The sequence below is a fragment of the Zootoca vivipara genome, chromosome 2, assembly GCF_963506605.1.
Source record: "Zootoca vivipara chromosome 2, rZooViv1.1, whole genome shotgun sequence".
In the NCBI taxonomy this organism is placed as follows: Eukaryota; Metazoa; Chordata; class Lepidosauria; order Squamata; family Lacertidae; genus Zootoca; species Zootoca vivipara.
Window position 1 is genome coordinate 62,626,088 of NC_083277.1, and position 14,540 is coordinate 62,640,627.

At 43.9% G+C, this 14,540-nt stretch overlaps 1 protein-coding gene across 2 annotated transcripts in view; it reads left to right on the plus strand.

Moving 5' to 3' along the window:
• Positions 1-1,227: 1,227 nt before the first annotated feature.
• FAT2 (FAT atypical cadherin 2) overlaps positions 1,228-14,540 on the plus strand; it is a 107,777-nt gene continuing 94,464 nt past the window's right edge. For both annotated transcript variants that reach the window (XM_035105701.2, XM_035105703.2), the window contains exon 1: positions 1,228-1,504. The gene's annotated coding sequence lies outside the window, so the exon portion shown is untranslated. The remainder of the gene's footprint in view (positions 1,505-14,540) is intronic.

Below are 14,540 nucleotides of genomic sequence, written 5' to 3' on the forward strand. Positions count from 1 at the left end.
CAATTCAGGAGTGGTATATAAAATTAGCCGAATATATGACCCTAGCTAAATTAACCGCCTTGATTAGAGGAATACCAAAACAAAAAATTAAAGAAGAATGGAAATATGTGGAGGATTACTTCTATAAACAACAGATAAGCACTAAGATGGTGATATGTTTAGACTAAGAAGCACAAGATAATAAGAAATAAGAAGTTGGAAAGGGAATAAATGTATTCTAAGATCAAAGATAAGGAGTAGCCTAGTAGAATTTAATTATGTAAGGGAACCGACTATAAGTGTTTGGAAGTCGGAATTTCACCTATCCCTCTTGACTATCCTTTTTAGCTTTACTTACCTTTCGCCTATCTCTTTCTACTTTTTCCCTCCCTTCACACCCTTTCTTATCTTCTCCCCTCCCCCCCATTGACTTACCTTGGATGTTTCATTCCCGCTGTTCTGTTTATCCATTTCCTTTTTCTAGTTCTTTTCACAGCTCTATATTTTGATATAGGATTGTAAGGAATCAGTCTGGGGATTCTGAGGCTGGGAAGCTTATTTAATAAGGTTTTAATTTTTGAATTGCTAAGCAATCTGTATTTGTTTCATGTATTCTTTGTATTTTTTGGTTGCTAATCTTTCATTTGCTTTCTTGTCTTGGTATTTCCTTTTGTAATTTTAATATCTAATAAAGGTTTATTAAAATTTAAAAAAAAAAAAAGAAAAGAAAGCTCATACCAAAATAAAAAACTTAGTTGGTCTTTAAGGTGCTGCTGGAAGGAATTTTTTTATTTTGTTTCGACTACGTCAGACCAACACGGCTACCTACCTCTAACTGTACCTGTACATTTTGTCTCATATCTCGAACTCTGCAAATGCTAGAAACATAAGAACAACAACAACCCGGAAAACTAGGACTCTGAGGGCTGTCCCCACTGGATCTCTCTCTCTCTCTCTCTCTCTCTCTCTCTCTCTCTCTCTCTCTCTCTCTCTCTCTCTCTCTCTCTCTCTCTCTCTCTCTCTCTCTCTCACACACACACACACACACACACACACACACTCACATACACACACACACACACACTTTTCTCTAGGTTGCTATATATCTGATCTCCCCGTTGCACCCTCGCGCACCCCTCCTTTCGCTAAACCTCCTCCTTCTCTTCTCTCCTTCCTTCTTTTGGGGTGTGAGCACACCGGGGCGGGCGCGGAGGTCTGGCCACCTGCTTGGCGCGCTCGGTTCCTCCTCCCCCTGCCGCCGGAGGAGGGGTCGGAAGAGAGGCGCGCCTTCCCGCCGCCCCAGCTCCTGCCTGGCAACTGTCTTTCCTGCTGCTTGGCTGCGGGCGCGCCGCTCTGCCTGGAACTTCTGCTGAGCCCAACTTCTTGCAAGCGGCAGCCGGAGCAGCGCTCGCCATGCGCCCTCCTCAGCCGGCCGCGCACTGCGCCTTGAGAGAGGAGGACCCAGCTGGACAAAGAGAGCGCCGATAAACGCTTGCAGGAGGACATCGCCTCTTGCAACAACCAGGTAAAGGCGAGTCGCGGGCAGCTTCTCTTGGGAGCGTTACCATATTTATTACTATTATTGCACGGGGTACTATCAGAAACCCACCTTTGCGGAGGACCATCCGACCTGGACCTTGCCTTGCGCAAGAGGCGCATTGAACCCAGAGCCAAGGCTTTTTTGGTTGGGAGCTGGGCATGATTGCGGCGAAACTTTCTGTTCGAGGGTGAGCAGCCGACGAGGAGCAGTACAAACTAGTGGTTCAAGAGTTTCAGTTTTGCTGTTCCGAGCTTTGGAGACTCGTCGGGGCAGGCATTGCCTCCCCCTTTCTCCCTCTCCCTCTCTCCCTGCAGTTTATTCATTTCAACCAGCCAGAAAACAGGCAATAAGTTGTTGGCTTTTTTAAGATGGTGTTGTGAACTTTCCTGTGCACGTGTTCCAAATTTTTCTAAGCATTTCCTTTATATTCTTCTTCTATTTGAACAAATCTGATTTAGGTCTCTCTCTTTTTGGTAAATGTGCTGTATAGCACCAACTTTGATAGCGGAGACATCTACACATTTCTTTTTCTTTTTTTAAAAAAACCATGTTGGATTAAGCCTCTCAAGACAGTAGCACTTGTTTGACGGTGGATTTCCCTAGTTTTGCCTGGCAAGTAGCACTTTTTTTCCTTATTTGAGTGTGTGTACAATGTACATTGCCGGCTGAAAGTGCAGCTAGGTCCTTCTTTGTGTCATTTCGAAACAAGCCTGGTTTTTTTTTGTGCAGAGGGGATGCATCAAAAGGCATTATTTCATCAGGAAGAACAGGATAGATTTGGATTGTGGCTGATACTGTGTGTGCATTGCTCCCTAAACCAGTGGTGAAAGCACCCTGGATGCAGAATAAATAGAAGTGTGGACACAGCCACTGAATCTTTATTCACATTATTTTTTAAAAAAGCTAATCAAAGGGCTGAGTTCTTATCCAGGATAACATTGTGTGAAAAGTTTTGAATTGATCCCAGGATATTGATTTTTGGGGACCATTAAATAAAGAAGCAGACCTGACGTAGTGATGGCCAAACTTGGCCCTCCAGCTGTTTTGGGACTACAACTCCCATCGTCCCTAGCTAACAGGACCAGTGGTCAGGGATGATGGGAATTGTAGCCCCAAAACAGCTGGAGGGCCGAGTTTGGCCATCACTGCCTGAGAGGGAAGAGCCATAGTTCTGGGGCAGAGCACATGTGTTTCATGAGAAAGATCTAAGGTTCAATCCTTGATGCCTCCAGGTAGGAAACTAGGAAAGACCCCTGCCTGAAACTCTGGAGAGAGTAACTAGGTGGAACAATGGTCTTAACTTCATGTAAGGCAGTTTCCTATGAGAAAGGAAAAGGAGAAAATGTAAGAGAGAGCTGTTGGGGTGATGCAGTGGTTAAGGCTATAATCTGATTCATATTTGGGAGTAAGCACCTGTGTATTCAAGGAACTTTCTCTCCAAGGAAATGTGCTTTGAATTGGACGGCAAGGGTATGAGGAGTGGGGCATGAAATCCCACAGGATCAGGCAAGCTGCTTATTCTCTCTGCCTCCCGACTTTTATATGGGTATCAGAAGACTGGCCTACCTTTCAAGGTCATTCTACGGATTACCAAGATAATAAATGTGATGCACTTTGAACCCTTGGAATGGATAGTGCCATCACTATATCAGCAAGACTAGTTTACAAATCAAAATGTTACTTTATCTCTTGGTTCCTCTTGTTGATTCCAGTGTGACCCAGAAATATGGTGGCGCTGTGGTTAAACCACTGAGCCTAGGGGTTGCCGATCAGAAGGTCGGCGGTTCGAATCCCTGTGACGGGGTGAGCTCCCGTTGCTTGGTCCCAGCTCCTGCCAACCTAGCAGTTCGAAAGCACGTCAAAGTGCAAGTAGATAAATAGGAACCGCTACAGCGGGAAGGTAAACGGCGTTTCCATGTGCTGCTCTGGTTTGCCAGAAGTGGCTTTGTCATGCTGGCCACATGACCTGGAAGCTATACTCCGGCTCCCTCGGCCAATAATGCGAGATGAGCGTGCAACCCCAGATTCGGTCACGACTGGACCTAATGGTCAGGGGTCCCTTTACCTTTATTACATTTATATTCCTCCCAAAGGTGCACAGGGTGGCATCCAACACGTGATATAACAATAAAAATGCTTTTAAAACATGAGAAGCCATTGCAGTACACATGCAGACTGGGAAAGATCTCCACTTAAAAGGCTTGTTGAAAGTCATGCAGTCCAAGGTCTAAAATCAAGGGTCTAAAAGTGGTTCAGAATGGTTTTAGGCTTGGATCCATCACCCAGATTAATGAGAAGGTTTCAACCGTTTACTTTTGCTTGCCCATGTGATTCTGGCTTGAACAGGAAGCCTAGGAGTAACTGCCCAGATGAGTATTTCTCTTTGATGTCCAATTCTGCGACAATTTACAGCGGTAAATTTGTTATGACTAGTTACGAACTGAATGATTAAATGGGGGAAAGGTGGATGTGGTGATTGAATCACGCAGATAGTATGCAAGTGGGGTTTTATGGCCCTCTCTATGTTTGCATATTGCAGCTATCTTAGCTAACCTATCCCTCAATATTGTGCCTTCGTTGGAAATGTTTCATTGGAACTTGCAACTTAAAATGAAGTTGTGTCAGAAGGATTGCGGCAAAAAGAGATTTTGCTGCCACACGTGCCTTTTGGTATTTCTGTTGGAGGCCGCCCAGAGTGGCTGGGGAGGCCCGGCCAGATGGGCGGGGTATAAATAATAAATTATTATTATTATTATTATTATTAATTTCTCTGCTCTGAAGATTACGGTAAAGGTGGTCCCTCACACCTTCCTGCCTCCTTCAATCTCAGCGCTGCTCTCCTTGACAGATCTCTAGTTGTGGTAAGTGTTGAACAGATGTTTCAGTGATGCCAAGGCCTTGCAGTTTGCTCTCTTTTCTTGCGGGGTGTGTGTGTGCGTGTTGTCGGTGAACGTGCATATGTGTCAGCAGATAACCCGATTCTTTGTCTGCCTTCATATGGCTGACTGCCCTAGATATCAATCTCTAAAGTAAACTGAAGTCAACCGTGGTGTAGATGCTGTTCATCTCAGCACCCACAGAGAGTGAATGATAGAGGTTAGGGGAGAGAGAGAGATGGAGACCAGCCGAGAGCATTGACAGAACAAAGGTAACACGCAAAGGTAGCATAGGAGCAGAAGTTATCAGATAATTAACCTCCTTGGGGAATTAAAAGTAGACTAGGTGAACAGCAAGAGGCCATAAGGACAAAGATCAGTTGCTCAATAGCATCTGCTTTTTGGACAATGTGGTATTCAGGAGGCACAGCCTAGCCTCTCTAGAATATCTGGATTAGAGACAGTTTAGTAACCCTGTTAATTTAAGTGGGGGGAAACTGGATTAGACCAAAGCATTCTGGTTTAACTGGGTGGAGGCGAGTGAGACAGCCAATGAGATTGTGAGACTTTTCTTTGTTTTTTCCACTATTCACAGACAAATTGAAGCTCATACAATAAATTAGACTTGATTGCCACTTGAGCCTGAAACGCATTGTGATTGGGCTAGATGTAGTGTGACCAATGCTTACCCTACCCAGTGATGCCTCCATCCGAAACATGCACACAAGTCATGAAACCCTGGAAACCGCTGCCAGTCAGTGCAGACAGTCTTGAGCTAGGTGGGTCAATGGTATGAGTCAGTATAAGCAATTTCACATTTCTGTGTTCCTATTATTACATACATAAATTCTTTATACAGTGGTACCTTTACTTACGAATTTAATGCGTTCCGAACGCACATTTGTAAGTCGAAAAAAATTGTAAGTTGAATCCCATAGGAATGCATTGGGAGAAAACATTCGTAAGTTGAAGCAACCCTATCTAAAAATTTGTAAGTAGAAAAAATCCTATCTAAACCACATCCAAGATGGCAGAAGGAGCTCCATTTGTAAGTAGAAAAATTCGTAAGTAGAGTTATTCGTAAGTAGAGGTACCACTGTATATATATTCTGAATAACAACAGTTGGTTTAGGTTGGGGATTGCTTATTTTCTAACCTCCATTTCTCCCCTGTTTTAGTACAGCACAGCTCCATAAGAGTATGATGAAGATTAAAGGTTAAGGTAAAAGGGCCCCATAGGTCCAGTCGCGGACGACTCTGGGGTTGCGGCGCTCATCTAGCTCTATAGGCTGAGGGAGCTGGCGTTTGTCTGCAAACAGCTTCCGGGTCATGTGGCCAGCATGACTAAGCCACTTCTGGCGAACCAGAGCAGCACACAGAAACGCCATTTACCTTCCTGCCAGAGCAGTACCTATTTATCTACTTGCACTTTGACGTGCTTTCAAACTGCTAGGTTGGCAGGAGCTGGGACCAAACAACAAGAGCTCGCCCCGTTGCGGGGATTTGAAACACCAACCTTCTGATCGGCAAGCCCTAGGCTCAGTGGTTTAGACCACAGTGCCACCCGTGTCCCTTATGATGAAGATTACATAACTATTAATTTTATCCACGCTATTCCCAAGGAGTTCAGAACAGCAAATCTTGTGGTAGCTCATGTTATCATTCGGGCAGAATGAGAGACTTGCACCAAAGCTCTCCTGTAAGTCTCATAGCTAAGCAGGGATTTGAAATGGACTTTTCCAATGTCTTAACCTAACTCTCTAAAAGCTGCACCGCAAGACTCAGTCCCTTGTGAAACTTGGCTGTAAAACTCAGATCAAGCATAGTCTACTGCTGTTTTTATCCTGCTCCCAGCTCTCTGTGTTGCACTTTGCACATGTATAAAATGTAGCTTGGGATTTAACAAAGAGTTGGTTAAGTGTACCAAAGTGCATTCATTTCTGTGGGTAAGGGAATTCAGCACGTGACATATTCATGTACGGTGCAGGCAGGCACATGTGCTGGAGAACTCAGATTGATTTCTACTCCCCCCCCCCGGTGCACATATGTGCTGCTGCCACGTAATCTAGGAAGTGGTCCTGAGAAGAATCTGTCCCCAAAATAGTCGGATGTATGAGGTAAATCTTAATGCTACGGATAATCAAAACATCCACAGAGAGCTCAAGATTGCGAGCTGTGCTATCTTCTTACTTTACTAAAGAAAACCAGCACCACCCTTTCCCTTTAGTCATGCTGAAGTCATTTGACTTGCTTCTGCAGCCTTGCCAACATTTAATGGGCGCCATAATTGGTCTACTCTCACTTAGGGGCACTGGATAAGTGTGCTGGAATTAGGAGTAGTTTGGGAAGATCTTCATGAACCATCTTTTTCATTTAATTTTGACTTTGTATGCATTCTTCTAGTTTGTGTAAGACGGGGAGGGGAACCTTAGGCCTACGGCCCAAATGCAGCCCTCCAGGCATCTCTGTCTGACCCTTGGAACTTCCCCCAGGCCACCCCCCTCCTTGGCTTCTGCTCTCTCCCCCCCCCCTGTGTTTTGCTTGGCTGCAGTCTATCCTTGAGCTCTGATAATGTGCCTTGCTTGTCAGGATGGAGGATAGAGGAGGGTAGAGGAGTGTGTGCAGAAACTAACTAACTGTACAGGTAAAATGTTCATTTGTTGATTTGCCAGCTTTTACCTTTGGCCGCAGCCACCACTGGTCTGTGGCCCTTGTAAGCATGACCAGATGAGAATGTGGCCACCAAATCCAAAAGGTTTCCCTTGCCTAGTGTAAGATGTAGGGACTTCAGGTGTGTTGGTGGTCTGAGCGCATCTGTAAGGATTTGAGGGTGGTTTCTTACCTTTGTTTACTTTGAACAGTAGACCCTCAAGTTCCCTCCACTTTGCAATGGTGATTTGCAATGTTGCATTGTTATTATTATTTTTATTGGTTTCTTAAATTTGCACACCACCCTTCATCTGCAGATCTCAGGGCGGTTCACGACACAAAAATACTTTGGTGGGAAGGGGGAGTGTTGTCCAAGAACACAAGTCCAGTTTCTCCTTGAGCCTGCAGAAACTATTGTACTACCCTCTGGATCACAAAGTGTTCGTGTCAACTCAGTAATGCGCTTGCACGTGGTGAGCGCAAAATGGCTTATGCGTGCTTGGAGGTATTCCATAGAAAAGGTGGTGCATCTCTCCTTGTGCCAAACATGTTCCACAGACTGATATTTTTGTCCTGATAAGATATATCTGAAGAAGCATTTCGGATGTGTAGGCCAAGTAAACAGAGGGAGAAAACAAGGAATAAGTTTGCATACACCTGGAATTCAACATCTGCTGCAGGCAACAAATGCATTTTGCATTATGCTCTGTTGTAAGCGGCTGTTGGCTCCAGTGCAAACCATACAGGATCATTTGTGCCAGTTGTTGGCCACAGACAGGGCTTTTTGTTTGCGTGCCTGTACGTCCTGAAACACATGCTTGTGTGAGAGTGCATGCACATGTGATGTGCACATTTCCACACGGCAGTCAGCACGTTTTGGCCTTCACTGATGCACAGATGTAATAGAATTAAAAAGTGGCAGGTATCTCTTGAAAAGCGGGTGCCATTGTGTGCTATTAGAAAGAAGCCCAGTTTTGCTGAACCGGCAGGTCCCCCAAATTCTCTTGCAGTTTTTCTTAGGAGGTGGAGTAGAAAGGCAAGCTCAGTGGAGCAGAGAAGCTGTTACTTGGAAGAAGGAGCCGGCCAAACATCAAGATCTAAGACAGTTGGACACTTTTAAGCAAGATGGTGGAAATTGTTGAAAAGCTAAACAGAGGTAATGTTATCGAGTGGGGATAGGGACCCTGTGGCCTTGCAGATGTTGTTGGGTTCCACCTTCCAAAGTCAGCATGGCTATTGGTCAAGCATGATAGGAGCAACAACATATGGAGAATCTCAGGTTTCCCCTGCTATGGATCTCAGGTGGAAGGCTATTTGGGCTTGGTGGTATGAGGCAAGCTACTGGGCTTTCAGCCTCAACCCCATAGGAACAACCTTGGTTTCAAATTGTAGTTTGTCTGAAGTCCAGTCCACAAGCCCAGGGTTGGAAGACATGCTAAGTCAAACCATGGTTTATCGCAGCACAGTGCAGCAACAACAACATAACTGGGGAGAAGCAAAGTGCCTGCAGTCTTTTCTCTGGGAGCTGTGCATGTTTGCTTGTTCATGCTAAGGCATGGTTTGGCTTAGCGTTATGTGCAAACCAAGTCCGCAGACTAGCAAAAAGGCTGCAGCTTGTTTCTCCAGTGCTTTATTTGCTGTCCAGCTTTTTATCGTTGTAACCACAAATCAAGCTGGTGAGTATTTTGGGTGGTGTGGCCAAAGAAACCATGGCTAGACTGCTGTGTTGGGTATGGACATTCCAACAAGCCACACTTTGCCGAAGCAAATTCATAGCTTAGTGTTAGGTATCAAACAGACTAACTTGTCACTGCCATAAGAACGGGAAGCCAGGACTATTTTTGTATGCAGAGATTTGACACTGGGACTATAACATTTGAATGCTGCTGCCTACTGTGGAGATCAGTCAGGCTGCATAATCTCATGCCAGTTTTGCCACACATTCCTGGCAGTCATTGGGGTTGATGTGGAGATTTGCAGCAAGATTGGGACAGTTTCTGTCAACTGTTTCAAATATATCTTACTAATGTTTTTATTTATTTTTCATGGTGCAGAAGGTACATTTCGAGAAAGCAATTGTTGCAACACTAAACAACAAACAACTTGTCCCAATATACGTAATTACAGACTTCTGTCATGCTACGCAACAAAGTTTCATTTGATTACTCTGAAGGACCATGAACACAGTTTCCCATGAGTGTGGGGTGGGATTCCTGCTACAGTCTGAACAATTTATGTATTGAATAAACATTTGCTGTATGTTATAAAAGCAATAGGGATTGCATTGCAGTAGAAAGGCTAAGAGGTCATTAGGCTAATCTTGGGTGGGTGGGATCGTAAGCTCAAATTGTGCTAGTGCAGGAGACACACACGTGTGTGTGTGTGTGTGTGTGTGTGTGTGTGTTTCAGTTTCCTCTCAGTGTAAACAGTCCAGGAATTAGTGTTGGAAATGCAACAGTAATAATCATTCAGTTTGTAATGTAAGGGTTAATTCTGTTAGCATTACATCAGCTAAGCAGGGGGGGGGGTGGAGATGCTGCTTACCAACCACTGAACATGGCATGATCTCTGGTGAGGTAACACATGCCCAGACTGGCTATGTAGCTCTGAAGGAGTTTTTTTTTCTATATTAGCTCCTAAAAGACAAACCCCCTCTGTTTTTTGCTCTTCAAGTTATACACTCTTTTGTTAGTTTGTTCAGTAAGTGTTACTGGGATTTTATCTCTAGATTTCAGCTACTTTACTTAAGTGACTCTGAACAGATAGAAGATACTGAAGAATTAAAAGTGTGTGCTTGTTAGACTGAAGTCAAGGCCCATACTGCATGCCTCTTCAAAGGAAACAGTCTCACTATCTGGCCTGGCTGTGATCTTTCAAAGCCTTCCACTCTAAATAAATGGCGATAAGAGAGAGAACTATTTATATAATTAGTTTTCAATCTGTGCTTCATCAAACAAGTGATCTCAGGGTGGGGTGCATCAAATATAAAATCAAATTAACGGTGCAACAATTCCAATAAAAGCATTCAAGGCAACTTAAACATTAATCTATATAACCTCTACTCCTACAAAAATCAGTGGCCTAATGTGCCAAAACCCTACATGATTAAAAGCCTGACCGAAGAGCTGAGTTTTTAGCTAGTACTGAAAATCAACCAGTGTTGGCAGGAGGCAGGGAGGACATGTTTTCAGTTTCTTAAAATAGTAATTTTTTGAGCCATAATCTATGGCTGGTTATGGTTGGCTTAGTGGGTCATGGTTTGTTGAGGTTCAGAGCAATGATGAGCAGATGTCTATTCAGAATATTTAGTGCCTACTCTACGGCAACATATAAGAGGGTAATACCCTATGGAATTCTAGTCAAAACTGCCACCCCAGAGGCTTGGTATTATCTTACAAGCTTTCTTTTACATTTAATAGAATGCTGGCATTCTTAAGGTGACTGGCTAGACCAGGCATCCCCAAACTTCGGCCCTCCAGATGTTTTGGACTACAATTCCCATCATCCCTGACTACTGGTCGTCTTAGCTAGGGATCATGGGAGTTGTAGGCCAAAACATCTGGAGGGCCGCAGTTTGGGGATGCCTGGGCTAGACTGTGACTAATTATGCAGATGGAAGGAAGAATTTTTGCTTTTTGTGCAGAAGGAAGATAACTTGCCCCTGTTGAAACGCCCCATTCTACACATTTATTGGACACGCAGGATTCTGCCCTTGCTTGTACATGGTTAGCCCCAGCCAGAGCTGAGGATCCTGCTCCTTACTCTTTGGATACCCCATGGTAACAATGGTCAGGTATGATGGGAGTTGTAGCCCAGCACCATTTGGGGGGGGGGTGCACAGTTTCCCCATCTCTACTGTAGGCATCAATCTCTTTGAAGCTTTAATAGCCCCTTGGAAGCATTCCTATGCTTTACAGCTGAGTTCATTACCTCAACCCTTTTCACCTCTTTGCATATATAAACTCAACAGTATGAAGAGTCTGGAAGAAGCAGGACAGGCAGTGTCAGAGTCTTAAAGCTGACTGCAAACAGGAAGAGAAGACTGTTGGCTTCACCTAGCTTTGCAAACTGCAAGGTAAAAAAAAACCCAACAGGTGTATTTGGATCCTAAGCCTGAAAGTAGGTGAAGAATTTTTTTACAGAAGGTAAAGTGATTCTTACGCTTTCCTCCAGAGTAGCTCAGGAGTATTTCTGCCTGCAAAGGAGGGAAACGGATTAGTAATGGAGGATCTTGATGGCAGTTTGTGTGACTGGAGATTTGTGTGTGGAGAGTTCATAGGAGCAGATCACCAGAAATACTCTGATTAAGAGAAGAGATTCTGTAGGCCTGTTTTAAAATTTGGGACAAATGCACATATGAGATGCACATGGCATGCCCCTTTCTTTGCATTCTGTCCTCCTTTATCATTCTAACACCATTGTCTTCAAATAAATTTACTGATTTATTAAAATCATTTACTGTATATATCACCTTTAAACCATTGTGTTGTATGATATAATAACTTAAGAAAAACCACTATCTTTTCAAGGTGCTTTTCAGCCTTTGCAGATATTTTCACAGTTAATCCATCACAGTTTTATTTGCATCCTAAGATTTGTTGCAATGCTACCGCTGGAATATAAAACCATAGATACTGTAGGGTCTGAAATGGCAGTTCTTTCCGATGCCATAATACCTGATTTCTGTGTCCTTCAACCAAGGGAAACTGGGCAGAGAAATTAGAAGAGGAATCATTAATTCTTATTAATATAAAATCAGGGGGAGAGAGGGCTGCAATCAAATACGAAGCTTTTTTCACAGTCTCTCAGGGACATTGAATTGGCTAAGAAGATATAAAACTACAAAGAGAGGTGGACTAACAGATCTAAGACTTTGATGGTTGTGCTGCAACAGGCTAACATGGCTATCACTTGGGTTGCTAACACATGATAAGACCAATACAGTGGTACCTCGACATCCGAATGACTCGACTTCCGAAGGTTTAGACTTACGAAGTTGACAACCCTGGAAGTTTTTTCGCCGCGTGCGCGTTCTGCGCCTGCGCAGAAGCACAAAATCACTCTTCGCGCATGCGCAGAACAGGCGCTTCGACAACCGAAGACTTCGACTTACGAAGAGCGCCGCGGAACGGGTCGTCTTCGTAAGTCGAGGTATCACTGTAGTTGATTTAGCTGCTATTCTGTCTCTAAATAGGCCTTATTTAGACATCACACTTATTTATTGTGACAACCATGAGCTTCAGTGAGCTTGAGTTTTCTACCCTCCTGGAAGCTTTCACTTCCAGTTTCAATTAACCATAGTTTAGTGTGCTGTCCAAACCATGAACTGTGGTTAATCTTAACTGTGGTTTAACAAGAGCATGTTGAGGGTCACCTAATCTTTGAAGCAAATGTTTCTGAGCACTTCTTTTTGGCCGTATCAGAAGTGGGAAGAGAAGGGAATGTGTAATCCCAAGGCTTGCTGCAGCTGTTTCTTGTCATGCCAAATCATGACTTCATGTGATGTCTGAACATGTGCCACAGTGATCATTATACCATCTGTGTCTTTTAGTTAACTTTGGTAATGGTATTTGGATTTCTTTCTATTGGACTAACATTGTTATGTGATATTTTTATTCTGTCTCCAATGGTCACATTTAAAAGAGACAAAGGTCAGCCCACCTACATTGATACATCCCCCATAAATTTATTCTAGGGGTCCCCCCCCGGCCCTCTGGAGCAGATGTGGGGTGGGTGTGGGGCATGCACAGGAGGAGGAAAAAGAGCCAGTGTGGTGTAATGGTTGGTTGGAGTGTTGGACTAGGACCTGGGAGAGCTGGGTTCAAATCCCTACTTGGCCATGGAACTTACTGGGTGACCTCCGGGCCAGTCACTGTCTTTCAGCCTAACCTACCTCACAGGTGGTTGTGAAGATAAAATAGGGAGGAACAGGACCGTGTGTGCCAGTGGTGGCCAAACTTGACCCTCCAGCTGTTTTTTGACTACAACTTCCATCATCCCTAGCTAACAGGACCTGTGGCCAGGGGTGATGGGAATTGTAGTCCCAAAACAGCTGGAGGGCTAAGTTTGGCTCATAGCTGCCAAGTTTTCGCTTTTCTCGCGAGGAAGGCCTATTCAGCATAAGGGAAAATCCCTGTAAAAAAAGGGATAACTTGGCAGCTATGGTTTGGCTACGTCACTGCTGTATGCCATCTTGAACTCCTTGGGAGGAAAGGTGGGATATAAATGTGGTTGGCTAGTTGGGAAGGAAGGTAGGTAGGTAAGTAGTGCTAGCAGTAATCCTTGTGCTAAGAAGATGAATCAGTTGAATATAGTTGCTTTTCAACCACCAATTTATATGATGAATTAGGTCAAGACCAAAATGTTTGAAGTCAGAAAATTATTCTCATTCTATATCTTTGTGCTTATTGCTACACAAGGGGGTCAGATTAAGAGACCAACTGAGACAAAAAGGAGAGAAGAACTGCAAAATAGCCCAGGCTACAACTGTGAGGAAACTGAGTGGAGCACAGACAAGAAACAAGTCAAAGGAATAAAGAGAATGAATAAAGAGAATGAGAAATTAATATGGCACACTAACGAGCCAGAGTTAAGATTTGAGAATGTGATTGACTCTTGAATGGAAATAAGTCGTAAATAAAAGTGCTTAAATTTTACTGGCCCATGCCCATGACTTTTAGTTTTATTAAGGCTACCAAGTCAAGTTCTACTCCTTTTAATAAACATTCAGTGTCTCACAGAACAGGAGGGGTCTGTTGACAAAAAATGTTAGTTTTAATGTTGTGCCTCTGCCATCTGCGGTGGCACCTCAGCCATGTAATACTCTTCCCAGGGAGGCTCGCCTGGTGCCAACTTTGATGTCATTTTTGGCACCAGGAAATGTCCTTTATTTACTTTCCCAGGCTTTTAATCCTCTGTACATTGCTTTTATGCTGCTTGTGATGTGTGTTTTTAATTCCCTTCAGAGAGCTATATTTCCCAGAGTTCCCCGGGAAGAGCAACTGCTTGTTCAACCACTCAATGAAATATAGCTTTGAGGGGCATAGGGGTCACCTAACAATTCTCAGCACCCTTAAGACAAACATTGGCTCCCAGGATTCTTTGAGGGAATCCATGTTTTAAGTGGTATAGAGTGCAGATAGGACCTAAAGAAAACACAGTGGATGGGGGCAGGCCTAGCCTAATGGTAATGAAGCACATGCAGTGCTTGCAGAATATCGCCCTTGGGCTCTCCAGCCAAAAGGATTAAGAGGTAGCTGATAGGGAGAACATTGGCCTGAGACCCTGAAAAGACAGAGAAGATAATACTGGGTGAGATGGACAAGCATTCTGCCCTGGGAAAAGGCAACTTCATATGTTCCCAGGTGTTTTGGTTTTTTCCCAGTAGGAAATTCACAGCCGTGAAATTCCAAAGTACATCTCATGAAATCCAAACTAACAGGCAGTTGTACTACTCATACGTTGGTAAAAAAAAAAAAAGGTGGGGGAATCCTGTC